This window comes from Capra hircus, chromosome 18 (genome assembly GCF_001704415.2).
Source record: "Capra hircus breed San Clemente chromosome 18, ASM170441v1, whole genome shotgun sequence".
Lineage (NCBI taxonomy): Eukaryota > Metazoa > Chordata > Mammalia > Artiodactyla > Bovidae > Capra > Capra hircus.
In genome coordinates, this window is record NC_030825.1 from 62,915,037 (window position 1) to 62,928,611 (window position 13,575).

At 46.7% G+C, this 13,575-nt stretch overlaps 1 pseudogene; it reads left to right on the plus strand.

Moving 5' to 3' along the window:
• LOC108633345 overlaps positions 6,664–13,575 on the plus strand; it is a 54,520-nt pseudogene continuing 47,608 nt past the window's right edge.

Genomic DNA, 13,575 nt, shown 5'->3' on the forward strand with positions numbered 1-13,575 from the left:
AGCCAATGGGTCCATATGGGTCACCATGTCTCTGAGTTAATATGCTCAGGGTGAATCTTCTATCTTCAGGAGCAAAGAGTGAAAGTGGTTATTTATAGTTAGGATGGCCTAATGCTGGAGCTTGGGCTGTTGCATATTTTAAAGCACTTATACCTTTATGACTTTTTTCATTTGTTCAATGGGTCTGGTTGCGACGACTTTATTAAGGCACAGAGAGTTTGGACAATGTGGAAAAAACTAGGTACCAAATTCCTGTAAAATTGTGTTGTTGATGTTCAATTGCCAAGTCATGTCAGACTCTTTGCGACTTCATCGACTGAGCATGTCAGGCTTCCCTGTCCTTCACTATCTCCTGGAGTTTGTTTAAACTCATGTCCACTTAGTTGGAAACCCCCTGAGAGATTTCTTTATCCTGAGAATTGAAAAAGTCAGGGTTCTCTCAATTCTTTCAGAATCAATCAGTAAGCCTGTCTTAGTGATGTGTGTGTTTACAAAGTCAAGTCTCACCCTTTGTGACCCCATGGACTGTAGCCTGCCAGGCTCCCTTGTCCATGGGATTCTCCAGGCAAGAATATTGGAGTGGGTTGCCATATCCTCCTCCAGGGGATCTTCCCGACCCAGGGATCAAACTGGTGTCTTCTGCTTGGCAGGCGGATTCTTTACCACTGAGCCACCTGGGAGGCCCATGAGAAGGGATTTACTCATCCTTATCCTCAAAATAGATGTTCTTTACCCCAGGGGTTAAAGTAGTGAGCTGTGAGGGTTGGACAATGCAGCCTTGGTTCACACAAAGTTCAGGCTGAACCATGGATAAGCCAAATTGACCTCCCCTCAATATGTGAACATTTTCTCCATCCATCACCAGCAGATAAAAATCTTAGAACCCCATGATCCAGCAATTCTACCTCTGATGATATATATATACCCAGAAGTATTGAAAGCACACTCTGGAAGAGATATTTGTACGCCCATGTTCATAGCAGCGTTATTTGCAATAACTCAAGCATGAGAGCAATCCATGTGCCCACTGACTGAGAAATAGATGAACCAATATGGCAAGCACAAATAATAGAGTATTATTCATCATTAAAAAGGAAGGGAATTCTAACACATGCTACAACATGAAGGAACCTCATGAACTCATTCTTCTAAGTGAAATAAACCTGACAGGAAAGGACAAATATTCTGTGATTCCACTTAAATGGAGTATCTGCAGTGGTCAGATTCATCAAGACAGAGAGGAGAAGGGTAATTTCCCAGAACTGGTGGAGGAGAAATAGCTCAGCTGGAATTCCATCACCTCTACCAGCTTTGTTCGTAGTGATGCCTCCTAAGGCCCACTTCACTTCACTTCCAGGATGTCTGGCTCTAGGTGAGTGATCACACCATCGTGGTTATCTGGGTCATTACAATCTTTTTATACAGTTCTTCTGTGTATTTTTGTCACCTCCTTGTAATATCTTCTGCTTCTGTTAGGTCCATACTGTTTTTGTCCTTTATTGTGCCCACCCATTTTTAAATGAAATGTTCCCCTGGTATCTCTAGTTTTCTTGGAGAGATCTCTAGTCTTTTGCATTCTATTGTTTTCCTCTATTTCTTTGCATTGATCACTTAGGAAGGCTTTCTAATCGCTCCTTGCTATTCTTTGGAACTCTACATTCAGATAGATATTATCTTTCCTTTTCTCCTTTGCCATTCTCTTCTTTTCTAAGTTATTTCTAAGGCCTCCTCAGACGATCATTCTGTATTTTTGCATTTCCTTTTCTGGGGATAGTCTTAATCATGGCTGTGAAAGTGCTGCACTTAGCATGGCAGTAAATTTGGAAAACTCAGAAGTGACCACACAGCTGGAAAAGATGAGTTTTCATTCCAATATAAAAGAAAGGTATTTCCAAGGAATGTTCAAACTACTGCACAATTGCACTCATCTCACATGCTAGCAAAGTAATGCTCTAAATTCTCCAAGCTAGGCTTCAACAGTACATGAAACGAGAACTTCCAGATGATGAAGCTGGGAATCTGGGGGTTGAAGAGATCTCGGGCTTCCCTGATGGCTCAGACAGTAAAGAATCCACCTGCAGTGTAGGAGCTGCTGCTGCTGCTAAGTTGCCTGAGTCGTGTCTGACTCTGTGTGACCCCCTAGACGGCAGCCCACCAGGGTCCCCGTCCCTGATATTCTCCATGAAAGTGAAAAGTGAAAGTGAAGTCGCTCAGTGGTGTCCGACTCTTAGCGACCATGGACTACAGCTCACCAGGCTCCTCCATCCATGGGATTTTCCAGGCAAGAGTACTGGAGTGGGATGCCATTGCCTTCTCCAGCAATGCAGGAGACCAGGGTTCAATTCCTGGGTCTTCCTGATGCCCTGGAGAAGGGAATGGCACCCTACTCTAGTATTCTTGCCTGGAATATACCATGCAAAGAGCCCTGTTGGGCTACAGTGCATCAGTTTGAAGTTGGACACAACTGAGAAACTAACCTAAAGAGACCTGGCCTAATGGATTCAGGTGGAGGGGGTCCTGGGGCCCAGGACTTGTCATATTAAGGGAGGAGTCCAGTATACCTGGCTGAACACAACTTACCCACGTTCTTTCTTGCTTCTTCTCTCATGATAGCTTCAGCCCTCTGTGTTCTGGAGGGTTTGTGCCTTTTGGCCCTAATGGGATTCTCTGAGGAGCAGCTTTATGTTTCTACATGTTTATTGGTTTTGATTCTATTGCCACTACAGGTAACACAGTCACTGTGTGTCCCATCCAGGGTGTGGGCTCAGATTGGGCTGACATGAGCATAGGGGTTTCTTTTGGAGGTTCAACAGAAAAGAGGATTTTGTGCTTTCCCTCTGGTGTGTTTCCTGACCCAGTATTTCCTCTAATCCTGCAGGGGAAAAAGCCCCAAATCCTCAGCGGTCCATCCCCATCAGCGTCATGGTCTCAGTCTTGATCTGCTTTGTGGTGTATTTTGGTGTCTCAGCAGCTCTCACCCTCATGGTGCCCTACTACCAAATTCACCCTACAGCCCCTTTCTACAGGCTTTTCTCCATGTTGGGTGGGGCCATGCCAGATATGCCATGGCTGTTGGCATCCTCTGTGCTCTTTCATCCTCTGTGCTATTTAACTTCTATGCAGAGGTACATCATGAGAAATGCTGGACTGGAAGAAACACAAGCTGGAATAAAGATTACTGGGAGAAATATCAATAACCTCAGATATGCAGATGACACCACCCTTATGGCAGAAATTGAAGGGGAGCTAAAAAGCCTCTTGTTGAAAGTGAAAGAGGAGAGCGAAAAAGTTGGCTTAAAGCTCAACATTCAGAAAACGAAGATCATGGCATCCGGTCCCATCACTTCATGGGAAAAAGATGGGGAAACAGTGTCAGACTTTATGTTTTGGGGCTCCAAAATCACTGCAGATGGTGATTGCAGCCATGAAATTAAAAGATGCTTACTCCTTGGAAGAAAAGTTATGACCAACCTAGATAGTATATTCAAAGCAGAGACATTACTTTGCCGACTAAGGTCCGTCTAGTCAAGGCTATGGCTTTTCCTGTGGTCATGTATGAATGTGAGAGTTGGACTCTGAAGAAGGCTGAGCGCTGAAGAATTGATGCTTTTGAACTGTGATGTTGGAGAAGACTCTTGAGAGTCCCTTGGACTGCAAGGAGATCCAACCAGTCCATTCTGAAGGAGATCAACCCTGGGATTACTTTGGAAGGATTGATGCTAAAGCTGAAACTCCAGTACTCTGGCCACCTCATGGGAAGAGTTGAATCATTGGAAAAGACTTTGATGCTGGGAGGGATTGGCGGCAGGAGAAGAAGGGGACCACCGTGGATGAGATGGCTCGATGGCATCACTGACTCAATGGACGCGAGTCTGAGTGACCTCCAGGAGTTGGTGATGGACAGTGAGGCCTGGCATGCTGCGATTCATGGGGTTGCAAAGAGTCGGACATGACTGAACTGAACTGAACATGACTGAGGGGCTTTCCAAGTAGCACTAGTGGTAAAGAACCCGGGTGCCCATGCAGGAAATGTAGGAGACCTGGATTCAGTCCCTGGGTTGGGAAGATCCCCTGGATGAGGAAATGGCAACCCACTCCAGTATTCTTGCCTGGAGACTCCCACTGGCAAAGGAACATGGTGGGGTTGCTAAAAGTCGGACACGACTCAAGCGACTTAGGACACACAAAAAAAACATGATTGAACTGGACACTTAACATGAATTAAACGGTAAATTTTGTTGTGTGTACTTTACTACAACAAAGAAAACAGCTCAGGGCCTTCCCTGGTGGTAGAGAATCTGCTCGTCAATGCAGCAGACTCAGGTTTGATCCCTGATCAAGGAAGATTCAACATGGTGTGGAGCAACTAAACCTGTGCCCTGCAATTCCTGAGCCCGTTCTTAGAGCCAGGACTACTGAGGCCACAAGGCACAGCTAGTGCAGCCCGCCCGCCCCAGAGCCTGTGCTCCACAAGAGAAGTCGCAGCCATGAGAAGGTCCTGCACCGCCACGGAGTAGCACCCACTCACTGCAACTAGAGAAAGCCCTGCGCGCAGCCACAGAGACCAAGCATACCAATCAATAATCTAATTAATTAACAAAAAATCATCTTAACTACTTAATAAAAAAGAAAACCCTCTCAGAACCTCCCCTGAGTGTAACCACAGAAGAATCAGGGCTGATAGCAACACGGCAGATGGTCCCCACCCGCCCAACCCCACCCCCACCCCACCCCAACAACCCAGGGGTGAGGACTGTCTTCTGTGCTCAGCACTCCCCGCTTCGGTTCTTGGAGATGTCTCAGCTCCTGCCCTGCATGACTTACCCTCAGTGACTGACCCAGTGCTCCAAGCTCTGCTCCAAGGATCCAGTAAGTCTCGGGTCACCCTCTTTGGAGGGAGACTGAGCACTGAGTTCACATCCTCCCAAAGAGACCTCTGCTACCCCAGAGTGCAGGAGGGTCAGCCTGGCTCCAGCCTGAGGGTGGAGAGACCCGTTTTACAGATGAAAGCAGGAGCTGGGAGCTCTTGTGTTTTGTGTGAGAATCAGTGGTGGTGGTGGTGGGGCAGCAGGAGGGGAGGTTAGCTCAGTGCCTGGAGGTTCTTGCATGTGTGCTAAGTCACTTCAGTGTGTCTGACTCTTTGCGACCCTATGGACTGTAGCCCGCCAGGCTCCTCTGTCCATGGGATTCTCCAGGCAAGAATACTGGAGTAGGTTGCCATTTCCTCCTCCAGGGGTTCTTCCCAACCCAGGGATTGAACCAGCGTCTCTTACATATCCTGCATTGGCAGGCAGGTTCTTTATTATGCTTTTTTTTTTTTTTAATGATGCTCAAACAATAGTGAAGATTATCTTTATACAGGGCTTATGATATATGGGCCACCTACCTCAGTCTCTTGTATACCATCTGCCTTTTGAATCTATGAGCTCCTCATCTGCTGATACGAGGGAACTGTGAAGGACTTGCATGTCAGCAGATGCTGGTGTCTGTAGGGGATGATGGTAGGTTGTTGTTCAGTCACTCAGTCATGTCTGTCTCTTTGCAACCCTGTGGACTGTGGCACACCAGGCTTCCCTGTCCTTCACCATCTCCCGAGTTTGCTCAAGTTAAGGCTATGTTGATTTATATTAAATCACCTTAGGGTTTGTTACACCCAGCAACACTTTGAAGCTGGTCTCTATTATTTATCATTGGCAACAACAACAGCAAAAATGTAGTAAAATATCCATGACATAATATTTATCATCATAACTGTTCTTTTAAAAATTCAGCCCCAACACCCGCATGGTTCACAGGATCTTAGTTCTCCCACCAGGGATCAAATGCAGGTTCATGGCAGTGAAAGTTCTCACTCCAAGCCACTGGACTGCCAGAGAATTCCCATCTACACCATTTTTAAGTGCACAGTTCAGTAGTGTTAAGTGTATTTACAGTGTTGTCTAGCCAATCTGAAGAGCTCTTTTGTATCTTGTAAAATGGAAACTGTGCCCCATTTAACAACACCTCCCCATTTCCCCCTTAACCCCAGCCCCTGGCAAACCACCATTCTACTTTCTGTCTCTGTGCTCTGACTCCTCTCGATACTTCATGGAAGTGAAATCATATGGTATTTGTATATTGGCGAGTGGCTTAAGGGTGGCTCAGATGGTAAGGAATCTGCCTGCAGTACAGGAGATCTGGGCTCAATCCCTGGGTTAGGACGATCCCCTGGAGGAAGGCATGGTAACCCACTCCAGCATCCTTGCCTGGAGAACCCCATGGACAGAAGAGTCAGAGGGGTTGCAAAGACGTGACTGAATAACTAACACACGCAGACAAGGGAGTGACAGGAAACTCTTTCCAAGCCTTTTGGGTCTTAATTACCTTCAGCTCATAAAGAATCCCTGAGCCAAAGTGGCACATTTGGGAAGACAAATTCTCACCCCCCTCACTTCTCTTCAAGCAAATCTGCGAGTAACCTTGAAACATTAAAAATCTTCTTTATGTTTGAAGAAACCAAGTTCACACAGAGAGAACTTGCCCAATGTGTCCTTCTACCACCTGCTCCCCATCCCTCCATTCCTCTCTGGAACTGAGCTTCCAGGGTCAAGGGCAGATGGACCTGCTTGATGACTTCGTGTCTTGCTTTCTCAGCAGATCGTAGCCTTCTCAACTAGGTCTATGATGCTGGGTCAGTATCTTCGCCAGTTTGGTCAGAAGCTGGTCCGCAGGAAGCCACAGTTCAGGGAGGAATCTGAGAGTTCTGAGACCCATCCTCTGAACACCCTGGACCTGGTGGTGATAGGTTTGGGCAACATGCTGTGAGCTGGCATATACATCCTGGTTGGGGGAGTGGCCAAATACGTAGCTGGACCAGCAATCATCCTTTTCTTACTGGTGGCCGGCCTGACTACTGTGTTGTCTGGGCTCTGCTATGTCGAGTTGACAGCTGGAGTAGAAAGACCTGGTACTGTGTATTTCATCAGCTATGTCACAATGGGACAACTGTATGCCTTCATCAGTGGCTGGAACCTCTTACTGTATTTAATTATTGGTGAGATGATGGAGAGTGGGGAGAAGTGGGCCTTAAGATGCAGAAAGTAGGAGAGATGAGTGGGAGCTTCACTCATTCATCAGAACCCTGTTATCCACCCTCGGGGCATTGTTGGGAGAGGGGGAACAGTGGCAGGAAAACTGCACAACCTCATTGCACGCAGGTCTATCCTGCTTTCCTTAAGTGATGGACCGAGAAACCAGAGGAAAGGGAACTGGAGGGAGCGGGTGAGAGGGAGGCAAGCCCCTAGGCTCATCCCCTGACCACAGTGAAGTCTTTGCTTAGCTGTTGCCTTCCTGGATTTTCTCTTACACCTCAACTTAAAAATTTGACTCTCATCTAGTCCCTCCTACTCCCATTTACCTAGTGTTTCTTTGTTTTCCATCACTTCTATCTCCTAGCATAGTAAATAGTTGGCCTTTTTGTGAATCACCTGGGTCTCCCCTGTCCTGCCCCCATGAGAAACTCTTTGAGATCAGGTGTTTTTTGCTCACCTCCTGCCCCAAATATCTCACACGGCGCATAATAGGGGTTCAAGTTCTGTCTGCTTGTAAACATTCCTGCTTCTGTTGCTGCAGCCACTCCCTGTATAGCCCGGGCCTGGAGCTCCACCTTTGACAGCCTGATTGGGAACCACATCTCTGAGGCATTAGGGGGGACTTTCTCTCTGCAAATGCCCTCCTTCCTGGCCTCGTTTCCAGACTTTCTTGCCCTGGGCCTGGTGCTGCTGCTCACAGGTGAGAGGAGACCAGAGACAGAAAGGGAAAAGCAGGTATGTAGGGGGAGCTGGCATGGGGAAGGCTCGAAGGCAGAAGGATGGGATAGGACTGGGAAAATGGTTTGGAATAAGAAAGAGAGGAAAGCAAGACATTTTTTCCTACCCTTGGACTATTGGTAATTTAGGTTGGATCATTCTTGGGGGGGGGGGTGCTGTCCTGTGCATTATCTGTTTTTTAAAAAAAATTGTTGTTGGGGGAATTCCCTGGTGGTCCAACGATTAGGACACTGTGCTTTCACTGATGAAGTTTTGGGCTCAATCCTTGGTCAGGGAACTAAGATCCCACATGACAAGTGGGGTATCCCCCTAAAAAATCATTCTTGGATGTTGAGTAGCATCTACGATCTTTATGTACTAGGTACCAGTGACACCCAACCCCCAAAGTGTGACAATTGGGATGTCAACAGGCAGGGCCAATGTCCCTTGGAGCACAAAATCACCCCAGCTGGGAATCATTTACCTAGACCAACAAATCTCTTTCTCTGTACTGAGATCAAAGCTGTGTGTGTGTGTGTGTTTCAACTGAGAGGAAATTCATGTAAATTTAACCATTTTATTGTTTTTCCCAGCTTTAAGTAAGTGTTAGTCGCTGAGTCGTGCCCAACTCTTTCCCGTGGACTGCAGCCCACCAGGCTCCCCTGTCCACGAGATTTTCCAGGCAAAGGATACTGGAGTGGGTTGCCATTTCCTTCGCCAGGGGATCTTCCCAACCCAGGGATCAAACCCGGGTCTCCTGCACTGCAGGCAGATTCTTTACTGACTGAGCTACAAGGGAAGATATAATTCACTTCATGGCAAATAGATGGGGAAAAAATGGAAACAGTGAGAGGCTTTATTTTCTTGGGCTACCCAAATCACTGCAGATGGGACTGCAGCTATGAAATTAAAAGGCACTTGCTCCTTGGAAGGAAAGCTATGACAAACCTAGAAAGTATATTAAAAAGCAGAGGCATCACTGCTGACAAAGGTCTGTCTAGTCAAAGCTCTGGTTTTTCCAGTAGTCTTGTACAGATGTGAGAGTTGGACCTTAAAGAAGGCCAAGTACCAAAGAACTGAGGATTTTGATTGTAGTGCTGGAGAAGATTCTTGAGAATCTCTTGGGCTGCAAGGAGATCCAATCAGTCCATCATAAAGGAAATCATTTCTGAATATTCATTGAAAGAACTGCATGCTGAAACAGAAGCTACAATACTTTGGCCACCTGATGAGAAGAACTGACTCATTGGAAAAGACCCTGATGTTGAGAAAGACTGAGGGCAGGAGGGGAAGGGGACGACAGAGGATGAGATGGTTGGATGGCATCGTTGACTCAATGGACATGATTTTGAGCAAACTGTGGGAGATAGTGAAGGACAGGAAGAGCCTGGCGTGCTGCAGTCCATGGGGTCACAAAGAGTCAGACATGACTGAGTGACAACCACAACAACAGGCTGACAAACAGCATTGTAACAGTTTAAGATGATCTGATAGACATGGATTGTAAGATGAAGGTCACAGTAAGAAAATATCCATCTGCAGGTGTCCAATTCAGCGGCACTTAGTACATTCCCAGTGCTGTGAAACCACCACCCCATCCAGTACCGAACATTTTCATCACAGCAAAAGGAAACCCTGTACCCACTGAGCAGTCACTGCCATCTGTCCACAACCACCAACCACCAGCCCTGGCAGCCACTAGTCTGCTTTCTGTCTCTCTGCATTTAGTTACTTATTTCTCTAGCCTCACTGCAATGCATGGGGAACTTCCCAGCCCAGGGACTGAACCTACGCACTATATAGTGGAAGCTCAGAGTCTTAACCAATGGACCACCAGGGGAGTCCTGGATTTAGTTATTTCATCTCATTTTCCATTTTTCCCACAGGACTCCTGGCTCTGAGAGTTTATGAGTCAACCCTGATTTACAAAGTGTTCACAGGCTTGAACATTTTTGCTCTCAGCTTCATCATCGTCTCTGGCTTCATTAAGGGAGACTTGCACAACTGGAAGCTCATGGAACAGGGCTACCAATTGGCTGAAAAGTGAGTTTGGTGATTTCACCCCAGTGTGTTTACTGAACCAATACCTTCTCCTGCAGGGAGAAAAGCTGGCAGTCCTCAGTGGTCCATGTCCTTGGCTGTTGTCATCTCCTTCTTCATCTGCTTTTTGGTGTGCTTTGGTGTCTCCGTGGCCCTCACCCTCATGGTGCCCTACTACCTGATTCAGCTCGAGAGCCCCTTGCCACAGGCTTTCATCTATGTCGGGTGGGACTCTGCCAAATATGTCGTGGCTGTTGGCACCCTCTGCATTCTTTTATACAGGTCAGTCTCATGGTTTTCTCTTCATCTACTGTCAGACGCTCGGGTATCCCCAGCCCTCGGGACTGAGAGATGAGAGAGAAAGGCATCTTCCCCAGGTAGACCAGGGAGCAAAAGCCCCGGTCTCTCCTGCTTCTGCCCCTTCTCACACATTCCCATTTTCCCTTCCAGCCTTCTGAGCATCATGTTTATCATGGCTCAGTTGACCTATGCAATGGCAGAGGATGGGCTCCTTTTCCGGGAGACTTGCCTGGATCCCTGCCCCCACTGATGCCCTCACTGATGCCCCGATGCCCCCACCGATGCCCCGCATCATTGTCCACACCGTTGCCCCCACAGGAACCCCCATTCATGGACTGTCTTGGTTCCTGGAACTCTTGCAGGTGAATAGACAAAACTCACCCTTTTAAAATCATACGTCTTAACTTGCATATTTCCAGTGGTTTCTCACTCTTATCCCACTATCCTTGCTCCCTCATCCCAGTGGTCATGGCGTTACTCTTCGACTTCACTGACCTGGTGGACCTCATGTCACTTCAGGTCCCTGCTCACTTACTCCCTGGTGACATTTTCTGTCCTTGTCCTCAGGTGAGACCCCATGACACCTGGACTGGGCGAAGGTCTTTGACTTGTAAGGGTTGATGGGGAGGGAATCATCTTCTACCTTCATGCTGCCTCCTCAATGTCCTGCTACCATTGATTGGGGAAAGAGAGGCATTAGACAGAATGATGTTGGATCAGCAGTAGGGGCTGTTACTACTATTGCTTTAATATTTTTAATTCAGGTATCAACCAGCCCAGAACAGAAGCAAGGAGAAAACAGAGGAGGAAACTGAGACAAACCCTGAAGTTGAAGGAGTTTCTTTGGAATCTGAACCTGAAGCAGGAATCTCAGGCATTCTAAAGAGTCTGTGGTTCTCTCCCAGCACCATCCCCACCTGGAAATCTGGCCGGATTGTCTATGGATGTGCCTCCCTGCTTGGTAAGCAGTGGGATTTCTCCTTGGTCATATTCTGAAATTGACAGGATGGTACTTGAGTGTGTATTTTGTCAGTTGAGGAGTCTTGGAGATATGATGGCCCCTCCTGATGTGGGCAGCCTGGGGAGGGATGTGACCGAGGTCCTGACATCTTTGTCTTCTGGGTCCAGCCTGTTCTCCACCTTGATCCTTGCAGTTCTTCTGCTGATAATCCTGAGCCTGATCCTGTACCAGTGGTCCAGCCAGGTGTTCTCTGGAGACCCTGTGCTCACAACAGTGGCAGTGCTGCTGCTGCTGCTCATCACTGGGGTCACGGTCATCATCTGGAGGCAGCCCCAGAACCCCAGGACTCTTCCATTCAGGGTAGGTGACCTCATGTGCCCAAAGTGTCCACCTCAAGTGAAGGAGGTCTGCGTGCTTTAGGTCTAAACATCATTTGTTGGACAGGCAACGAGGGGATTTGCTGAAACCAATGAACTCTGCCCTGATCCACACTCAGTGCTTTACAAACTCAGTCTCACTAAGCACTGAGCACACAGTCTGAGCAGAACTGGAGTCTTCCTGCCCACATGGGGTAATCTCCCCTTTCAGACATCTGGGGTATGTTCAGGAATGAACTGACTTTGCTCACAGGTCCCTGCTATGGCTGCCCTCTTCCTGATGAGCACCTCTGTGAATGTTTGACTTAATGATACGAGATGACACTGGGACCTGGGCCCAATTTGGCACTCTGGATGGCGATTGGTGAGTGGTTTTCTGGGCTTACAGAGGCTTCTTGAGTGACAGAACCCAATATTCTTCCTACTACCTCTCTCCTAAACTGTGTCAGACACCATGATAGGAGCCCTATTGGGCATTTGTAAATGAGGAGAGCACCTACTTTCCCTTCTCATTGTCTCATTCCCCTCCCAGGATTTGCCATATACTTTGGATATGGGATCCGACACAGCCTGGAGGAGAACAATGATCAACAGCCAGCAGCCTCCGCTTCTCAGACTTAACAGAATCATCCCTAGTGATGAATTGTCTTAACTACAGGACATGGATGCTGGTGCGGAATCCCTCCATGCACTGGAAGATCTGCTGGTTCGAGGGGCACTGTGAGCCTCTATGGACTGTGAAGGCGGAAGATTTATGGGACAAAGTGACTTTAATGCTGTAAGTGCTGATGAAAACATTTAAAAGCATAATACACATCCAGAAAAGTGAATTTTCATGAAAAATGTACAAAAATGTAACCAGGAACGCAGAGGAAGAAATAAAATATTAACTTGAATATAAGCAATGCCTCCTTGTGCCTGTTTCCAGTGAAAACAGCATAAGCTGTCACATGGGAAGGAAACACAGGTAACCATATATTGTGACAAGAAAGTGAAAGTGCACTCAGTTGTTCCCGACTGCTTTGTGACCCTATGGACTATACAGTCCATGGAACTCTCCAGGCCAGAATACTGGAGTAGGTCAGCCTCTCCCTTCTCCAGGTGATCTTCCCAACCCAGGGACTGAACCCAGGTCTCCCACATTGCAGGTGGATTCTTTACCAGTTGAGCTACCAGGGAAGCCTAAGACACTAGAGTGGGTAGCCTGTCTCTCCAGCGAATCTTCCTGAGCCAGGTATCAAACGTGGGTCTCCTGCATGCAGCGTGATTCTTTACCCACTGAGTTACCAGGGAAGCCCATATTATGACAAGAGTTGCACTTTAGGGGGCTTTCCTCACAGTCCAGTGGTTAAGACCTGGCCTTCCTTATGCAGGGGGTGCCTGTTTGATCCCCTGGTTGTGGAACTAAGATCCCACATGCCTCATAGCCAAAAAACCAGAACATAAAATGAAAGCAATTAAAAACTTTAAAAATGGTCCACATAAAAAAACATATATATTAAAAACAAAAGAAAAAAGCTTACACTTATGGTATCCCTGGAGGTCCAGGAGTTAAGGACTCTGCACTTTCACTGCCATGGCCAGAGTTCAGTCCCCACTCGGGAATTAAGATTCTAAAAACCGTGTAATGTGGCCAAAAAACAAGAAAAAGAGATTAAAAATGAATTTAAAAGAAAGAATTTCATCTTTTTTTTTAAAAAAAAAATTGAAAATCGAATCAGCTTTATTGAACAACTCATGACTTTAAACATGTTCTCATACTCCTTTTTTTTTCTGACAGAGCTTATAAAGTGTCCATATTACTTTTTCTTTAACTATTTGATAGAATTTAAGCAGAGAAGTCACCTGAGCCTGAGCTTTGCTTTGTGGGAGGATTTGTAATTACAAATTCATGTCCTGTTATCTGGCAACTCAAATCTTTCTTTAGAAAAAAGAGCTGCAATTTAAACATGAGAAAAGAGATACGTTGGAAGTAGAAGGAAAGGAACAGATACATCATGCAAAGAGTAACATAGAAAGCTAGCAGAGCAGTATTAATATCAGACAAAGTCGATTTTAAGAAAAAGAGCATAATAACAGATAAAGTGGGTTATTTTACAGTGAGAAAGCC